The sequence below is a fragment of the Ascaphus truei genome, chromosome 13, assembly GCF_040206685.1.
Source record: "Ascaphus truei isolate aAscTru1 chromosome 13, aAscTru1.hap1, whole genome shotgun sequence".
Taxonomy (NCBI): Eukaryota; Metazoa; Chordata; class Amphibia; order Anura; family Ascaphidae; genus Ascaphus; species Ascaphus truei.
The window spans coordinates 14,020,317-14,028,531 of NC_134495.1; positions in this window are offsets into that span (position 1 = coordinate 14,020,317).

The window sequence follows — 8,215 nt, forward strand, 5'->3', positions numbered from 1 at the left end:
AGGAGAGGGGGAGAGTAAGAGGAGAGGGGGAGAGTAAGATGAGAGGGGGAGAGTAAGATGAGAGGGGGAGCGTACAGATGAGAGGGGGGAGTACAGAGGAGAGGGGGGAGTACAGAGGAGAGGGGGAGAGTACAGAGGAGAGGGGGAGAGTACAGAGGAGAGGGGGAGAGTACAGAGGAGAGGGGGAGAGTACAGAGGAGAGGGGGAGAGTACAGAGGAGAGGAGAGGGGAGAGTACAAAGAAGAGGGGAGAGTACAGAGGGGAGGGGGAGAGTACAGAGGAGAGGAGAGGGGAGAGTACAAAGAAGAGGGGAGGGGGAGAGTACAGAGGAGAGGGGAGAGTACAGAGGAGAGGGGGAGAGTAAGAGGAGAGGGGGAGAGTACAGAGGAGAGGGGGGAGTACAGAGGAGAGGGGAGAGTACAGAGGAGAGGGGGAGAGTACAGAGGAGAGGGGGAGAGTACAAAGGAGAGGGGGAGAGTACAGAGGAGAGGGGGAGAGGAGAGGAGAGGGGGAGAGTCCAGAGGAGAGGGGGAGAGTACAGAGGAGAGAGGGAGAGTACAGAGGAGAGGGGGAGAGTACAAAGAAGAGGGGAGAGTACGGAGGAGAGGGGGAGAGTACAAAGAAGAGGGGAGAGTCCAGAGGAGAGGGGGAGAGTAAGAGGAGAGGGGGAGAGTAAGAGGAGAGGGGGAGAGTAAGAGGAGAGGGGGAGCGTACAGATGAGAGGGGGAGAGTAAGAGGAGAGGGGAGAGTTCAGAGGAGAGGGGGAGAGTACAGAGGAGAGGGGGAGAGTACAGAGGAGAGGGGGAGAGTACAGAGGGGAGGGGGAGAGTACAGAGGGGAGGGGGAGAGTACAGAGGAGAGGGGGGAGTACAGAGGAGAGGGGAGAGTACAGAGGAGAGGGGGAGAGTACAGAGGAGAGGGGGGGAGTACAGAGGAGAGGGGGACAGTACAAAGAAGGGGAGAGTACAGAGGAGAGGGGGAGAGTACAAAGAAGAGGGGAGAGTACAGAGGGGAGGGGGAGAGTACAAAGAAGAGGGGGAGAGTACAGAGGAGAGGGGGAGAGTACAAAGAAGAGGGGGAGAGTACAGAGGAGAGGGGGAGAGTACAGAGGAGAGGGGGAGAGTACAGAGGAGAGGGGGGGAGTACAGAGGGGGGGAGTACAGAGGGGGAGAGTACAGAGGAGAGGGGGGGAGTACAGAGGAGAGGGGGAGAGTACAGAGGAGAGGGGGAGAGTACAGAGGAGAGGGGAGAGTACAGAGGAGAGGGGGAGAGTACAGAGGAGAGGGGGGGAGTACAGAGGAGAGGGGGAGAGTACAGAGGAGAGGGGGAGAGTACAGAGGAGAGGGGGAGAGTAAGAGGAGAGGGGGGAGAGTACAGAGGAGAGGGGAGAGTACAGAGGAGAGGGGGAGAGTACAGAGGAGAGGGGGAGAGTACAGAGGAGAGGGGGAGAGTGGAGAGGAGAGGGGGAGAGTCCAAATGGGAGGGGAGAGTACAGAGGAGAGGGGGAGAGTACAGAGGGGAGGGGAGAGTACAGAGGAGAGGGGGAGAGTACAGAGGAGAGGGGGAGAGTACAGAGGAGAGGAGAGAATACAAAGAAGAGGGGAGGGTACAGAGGAGAGGGGGAGAGTACAGAGGAGAGGGGGAGAGTACAGAGGAGAGGGGGAGAGTACAAAGAAGGGGAGAGTACAGAGGAGAGGGGGAGAGTACAGAGGAGAGGGGGTGAGTACAGAGGAGAGGGGGAGAGTACAGAGGAGAGGGGGAGAGTACAGAGGAGAGGGGGGGAGTACAGAGGGGGAGAGTACAGAGGAGAGGGGGGGAGTACAGAGGAGAGGGGGAGAGTACAGAGGAGAGGGGGAGAGTACAGAGGAGAGGGGGAGAGTACAGAGGAGAGGGGGAGAGTACAGAGGAGAGGGGAGAGTACAGAGGAGAGGGGGGAGTACAGAGGAGAGGGGGAGAGTACAGAGGAGAGGGGGAGAGTACAGAGGAGAGGGGGGAGAGGAGAGGGGAGGGAGAGTACAGAGGAGAGGGGGAGAGTACAGAGGAGAGGGGGAGAGTACAGAGGAGAGGGGGAGAGTACAGAGGAGAGGGGAGAGTACAGAGGAGAGGGGGGAGAGTACAGAGGAGAGGGGGAGAGTACAGAGGAGAGGGGGAGAGTACAGAGGGGGGAGAGTACAGAGGGAGAGGGGGGGAGTACAGAGGAGAGGGGGAGAGTACAGAGGAGAGGGGGAGAGTACAGAGGAGAGGGGGAGAGTACAGAGGAGAGGGGGGAGAGTACAGAGGAGAGGGGAGAGTACAGAGGAGAGGGGGGAGTACAGAGGAGAGGGGGGAGAGTACAGAGGAGAGGGGGGAGTACAGAGGAGAGGGGGAGAGTACAGAGGAGAGGGGGAGAGTACAGAGGAGAGGGGGGGAGTACAGAGGGGGAGAGTACAGAGGAGAGGGGGGAGTACAGAGGAGAGGGGGAGAGTACAGAGGAGAGGGGGAGAGTACAGAGGAGAGGGGGAGAGTACAGAGGAGAGGGGGGAGAGTACAGAGGAGAGGGGAGAGTACAGAGGAGAGGGGGAGAGTACAGAGGAGAGGGGGAGAGTACAGAGGGAGAGGGGAGAGTACAGAGGAGAGGGGGGAGAGTACAGAGGAGAGGGGGAGAGTAACAGAGGAGAGGAGAGAATACAAAGAAGAGGGGAGGGTACAGAGGAGAGGGGGAGAGTACAGAGGAGAGGGGGAGAGTACAGAGGAGAGGGGGAGAGTACAAAGAAGGGGAGAGTACAGAGGAGAGGGGGAGAGTACAGAGGAGAGGGGGTGAGTACAAAGGAGAGGGGGAGAGTACAGAGGAGAGGGGGGAGAGTACAGAGGAGAGGGGGGGAGTACAGAGGGGGAGAGTACAGAGGAGAGGGGGGGAGTACAGAGGAGAGGGGGAGAGTACAGAGGAGAGGGGGAGAGTACAGAGGAGAGGGGGGAGAGTACAGAGGAGAGGGGGAGAGTACAGAGGAGAGGGGAGAGTACAGAGGAGAGGGGGGAGTACAGAGGAGAGGGGGAGAGGAGAGGGGGAGAGTACAGAGGAGAGGGGGAGAGGAGAGGGGGAGAGTACAGAGGAGAGGGGGAGAGTACAGAGGAGAGGGGAGAGTACAGAGGAGAGGGGGAGAGTACAGAGGAGAGGGGGAGAGTACAGAGGAGAGGGGGAGAGGAGAGGGGGAGAGTCCAGAGGGGAGGGGAGAGTACAGAGGAGAGGGGGAGAGTACAGAGGGGAGGGGGAGAGTACAGAGGAGAGGGGAGAGTACAGAGGAGAGGGGGAGAGTACAGAGGAGAGGGGAGAATACAAAGAAGAGGGGGAGGGTACAGAGGGGAGGGGGGAGAGTACAGAGGAGAGGGGAGAGTACAGAGGAGAGGGGAGAGTGCAGAGGAGAGGGGGAGAGTGCAGAGGAGAGGGGGAGAGTACAGAGGAGAGGGGGAGAGTACAGAGGAGAGGGGGCGAGAGTACAGAGGAGAGGGGGAGAGTACAGAGGAGAGGGGGAGAGTACAGAGGAGAGGGGGGAGTACAAAGAAGGGGAGAGTACAGAGGAGAGGGGGGAGAGTACAGAGGAGAGGGGGAGAGTACAGAGGAGAGGGGGAGAGTACAGAGGAGAGGGGGGAGAGTACAGAGGAGAGGGGGAGAGTACAGAGGAGAGGGGAGAGTACAGAGGAGAGGAGGAGAGTACAGAGAAGAGGAGGAGAGTACAGAGGAGAGGAGGAGAGTACAGAGAAGAGGGGGAGAGTACAGAGGAGAGGGGGAGAGGTACAGAGGAGAGGGGGGAGAGTACAGAGGAGAGGGGGAGAGTACAGAGGGGAGGGGGAGAGTACAGAGGGGAGGGGGGAGAGTACAGAGGAGAGGGGGGAGAGTACAGAGGAGAGGGGGAGAGTACAAAGAAGGGGAGAGTACAGAGGAGAGGGGGAGAGTACAGAGGAGAGGGGGAGAGTACAGAGGAGAGGGGAGAGTACAGAGGAGAGGGGGAGAGTACAGAGGAGAGGGGAGAGAGTACAGAGGAGAGGGGGAGAGTACAGAGGAGAGGGGGGGAGAGTACAGAGGAGAGGGGGAGAATACAGAGGAGAGTGGGAGAGTACAGAGGAGAGGGGGAGGAGTACAGAGGAGAGGGGGGAGTACAGAGGAGAGGGGGAGAGTACAGAGGAGAGGGGAGAGTACAGAGGAGAGTGGGTGAGTACAGAGGGGGAGAGTACAGAGGAGAGGGGGAGAGTACAGAGGAGAGGGGGGAGGGTACAGAGGAGAGGGGGAGAGTGCAGAGGAGGAGGGGGGAGAGTACAGAGGAGAGGGGGAGAGTACAGAGGAGAGGGGGAGAGTACAGAGGAGAGGGGGAGAGTACAGAGGAGAGGGGGGAGTACAGAGGAGAGGGGGAGAATACAGAGGAGAGGGGGAGAGTACAGAGGAGAGGGGGGAGTACAGAGGAGAGGGGGGGAGTACAGAGGAGAGGGGGAGAGTACAGAGGAGAGGGGGAGAGTACAGAGGAGAGGGGGGAGAATACAGAGGAGAGGGGGGGAGTACAGAGGAGAGGGGGAGAGTACAGAGGAGAGGGGGAGAGTACAGAGGAGAGGGGGGAGAGTACAGAGGAGAGGGGGGAGAGTACAGAGGAGAGGGGGAGAATACAGAGGAGAGGGGGAGAGTACAGAGGAGAGGGGGAGAGTACAGAGGAGAGGGGGGAAGTACAGAGGAGAGGGGGGAGTACAGAGGAGATGGGGAGAGTCCAGAGGGGGGAGAGTACAGAGGAGAGGGGGAGAGTACAGAGGGGGAGAATACAGAGGAGAGGGGGGGAGTACAGAGGGAGAGGGGGGAGTACAGAGGAGAGGGGGAGAGTACAGAGGAGAGGGGGAGAGTACAGAGGAGAGGGGGAGAGTACAGAAGAGAGGGGGAGAGGAGAGGGGAGAGTACAAAGAAGAGGGGGAGAGTACAGAGGAGAGGGGTAGAGTAAGAGGAGAGGAGAGGGGAGAGTACAAAGAAGAGGGGAGAGTACAGAGGAGAGGGGAGAGTACAGAGGAGAGGGGAGAGTACAGAGGAGAGGGGGAGAGTACAGAGGAGAGGGGAGAGTTCAGGGGAGAGGGGAGAGTACAGAGGAGAGGGGAGAGTACAGAGGAGAGGGGGAGAGTACAGAGGAGAGGGGGAGAGTACAGAGGAGAGGGGGAGAGTACAGAGGAGAGGGGGAGAGTACAGAGGAGAGGAGGGGGAGAGTACAGAGGAGAGGGGGAGAGTGCAGAGGAGAGGGGGGAGAGTGCAGAGGAGAGGGGGAGAGTACAGAGGAGAGGGGGAGAGTACAGAGGAGAGGGGATAGTACAGTGGAGAGGGGGGGAGAGTACAGTGGAGAGGGGGAGAGTACAGTGGAGAGGGGGAGAGTACAGAGGAGAGGGGGGAGAGTACAGAGGGGAGGGGGAGAGTACAGTGAAGAGGGGGAGAGTACAGTGGAGAGGGGGGAGAGTACAGTGGAGAGGGGGAGAGTACAGAGGAGAGGGGGGAGAGTACAGAGGAAAGGGGGAGAGTACAGAGGAGAAGAGTACAGAGGAGAGGGGAGAGTACAGTGGAGAGGGGGAGAGTACAGAGGAGAGGGGGAGAGTACAGAGAAGAGAGGGGGAGAGTACAGAGGGGAGGGGAGAGTACAGAGGAAAGGGGGAGAGTACAGAGGAGAAGAGTACAGAGGAGAGGGGGAGAGAGAGAGAGAGAACAGGAAAAGATGACTGAAGAGATATGAGAGAAGCCTGTGTGATCAATGAGAGGTGGAGGGAGAGGATGGAGGGGAGGGGAGTACAGAGGGGAGGGAGAGGATGGAGGGGAGGGGGAGTACAGAGGGGAGGGGAGAGTACAGAGGGGAGGGGAGAGTACAGAGGGGAGGGAGAGGATGGAGGGGAGTGTACAGAGGGGAGGGAGAGGGACGGAGGGGAGGGGAGTGTACAGAGGTGAGGGAGAGGATGGAGGGGAGGGGGAGTACAAAGGTGAGGGAGAGGATGGAGGGGGAGGGGGAGTACAGAGGGGGAGGGAGAGGACGGAGGGGGAGGGGAGTGTACAGAGGGGAGGGAGAGGATGGAGGGGAGGGGGAGTACAGAGGGGAGGGAGAGGACGGAGGGGGAGGGGAGTGTACAGAGGGGAGGGAGAGGATGGAGGAAAAGATGGAAATATAATGTAAACAAAAAAAAACTAAATAAATCAGAATAATTGGAGTAGGATTAGGACAGCAAAGAAAAAGACGAAAAAAATAAAAAAAGACTTAAATGTAGCAAGGGACGTATCGCTGGGGGGACAGGATGTTAAAGCGGTTTATCCTAAGAGTACCATATGTGACTATGTTCAGCACATTGTCATTTCTGTGTCAGAAAAACACACATTTTGTTGTTTCCGATCCTTTTTTTTTTTTACTGTACAGAGCATGCAATCACATATGTTCAAACTGTAAAAGGGAAGAGTTACATAGTAACTCAAAAAGACATGTCCATCAAGTTTAACCTATGCCAAATTTAGACGACAAATACTTTATCCTATATTTATATTTACAGTATATTGATCCAGAGAAAGGCAACCCCCCCCCTCTTTCCCCCCCAGTGACATATCATCCAATGATATATCATAAGGGGAAAATAAATTCCTCCCTGACTCCAATAATGGCAATCAGACGACTCCCTGGATCAACATCTTTCCCATGTTTACTTATTAGGTATATACATGTATACCTTTCCTTTCTAAAAAGGTGTCCAACTTTTTTTTGAAGATATCTATTGTATCTGCCATCACAGTCTCCATGGGTAATGAATCCCACACTGTAACTGCCCTTACTGTAATGAACCCTTTCCTTTGTTGCTGGTGAAATCTCCTTTCCTCCAACCTTAAGGGATGATCCCGAGTCCTTTGTACTGCCCGTGGGATGAATAGTTCTTTTGAAAGCTGCTTGTATTGTGCCTGAATATATTTGTATATAGTTATCATATCCCCTCTTAGACACCTCTTTTCTAATGTAAACAAATCTAATTTAGCTAGCCTCTCATAAATTAGATTATCCATCCTCTTTTTTAATTTGGTGGTTCGTCTCTGCACTCTCTCTAGTTCCATAGTGTCTTTTTTATGGAGTGTTGTCCAAAATTGTACTCCATATTCAAGGTGTTGTCATACTAATGCTTTATAGAGGGACATAATGAGACCAAAGTTTCTGAATGTCTCTCTGCTATATCATCCTGGATGGCCCTCCGTCGCCTTAAACTCACCATGGCTAAAACAGAGCTCCTCATACTTCCTCCCAAACCTGGCCCTACTACCTCCTTCCACATTACTGTTGGAACTACGATCATCCACCCAGTAGCCCAAGCACGCTGCCTAGGGGTCACACTCGACTCCTCTCTCACATTGGCCCCTCACATTCAAAACATTTCTAAAACCTGTCGCTTTTTCCTCCGCAATATCAAAGATACGCCCTTTTCTCTGTTGCTCGACTGCTAAAACTCTGACTCAGGCCCTCATTCTCTCCCGTCTTGATTACTGTAACCTCCTGCTGTCCGGCCTTCCTGCCTCTCACCTGTCTCCCCTACAATCTATCCTAAATGCTGCTTCCAGAATCACTCTACTCTTTCCTCGATCTGTCTCAGCATCTCCCCTCCTGAAATCCCTCTCCTGGCTTCCAATCAAATCCCGCATCTCACACTCCATTCTCCTCCTCACTTTTAAAGCTTTACACTCTTCTGCCCCTCCTTACATCTCAGCCCTAATTTCTCGCTATGCACCTTCCCGACTCTTGCGTTCTGCTCAAGGATGTCTTCTTTCTACCCCCTTTTTATCTAAAGCCCTCTCCCGCCTTAAACCTTTTTCACTGACTGCCCCACACCTCTGGAATGCCCTTCCCCTCAGTACCCGACTAGCACCCTCTCTATCCACCTTTAAGACCCACCTTAAGACACACTTGCTTAAAGAAGCATACGAATAGCACTGTGAACATTCTGAACACATGATACATAATGCTTGGCCCCCTGCAGACGCACTTACCAGAACTCCCTCCTACTGTCTCTGTACGTTCTCCCTACCTACCAATTAGATTGTAAGCTCCTCGGGTCAGGGACTCCTCTTCTTTAATCTTATGTTTGTCTAAAGCACTTATTCCTATGATCTGTTATTTATATTATCTGTTATTTATTCGATTACCACATGTATTACTACTGTGAAGCGCTATGTACATTAATGGCGCTATATAAATAAAGACAT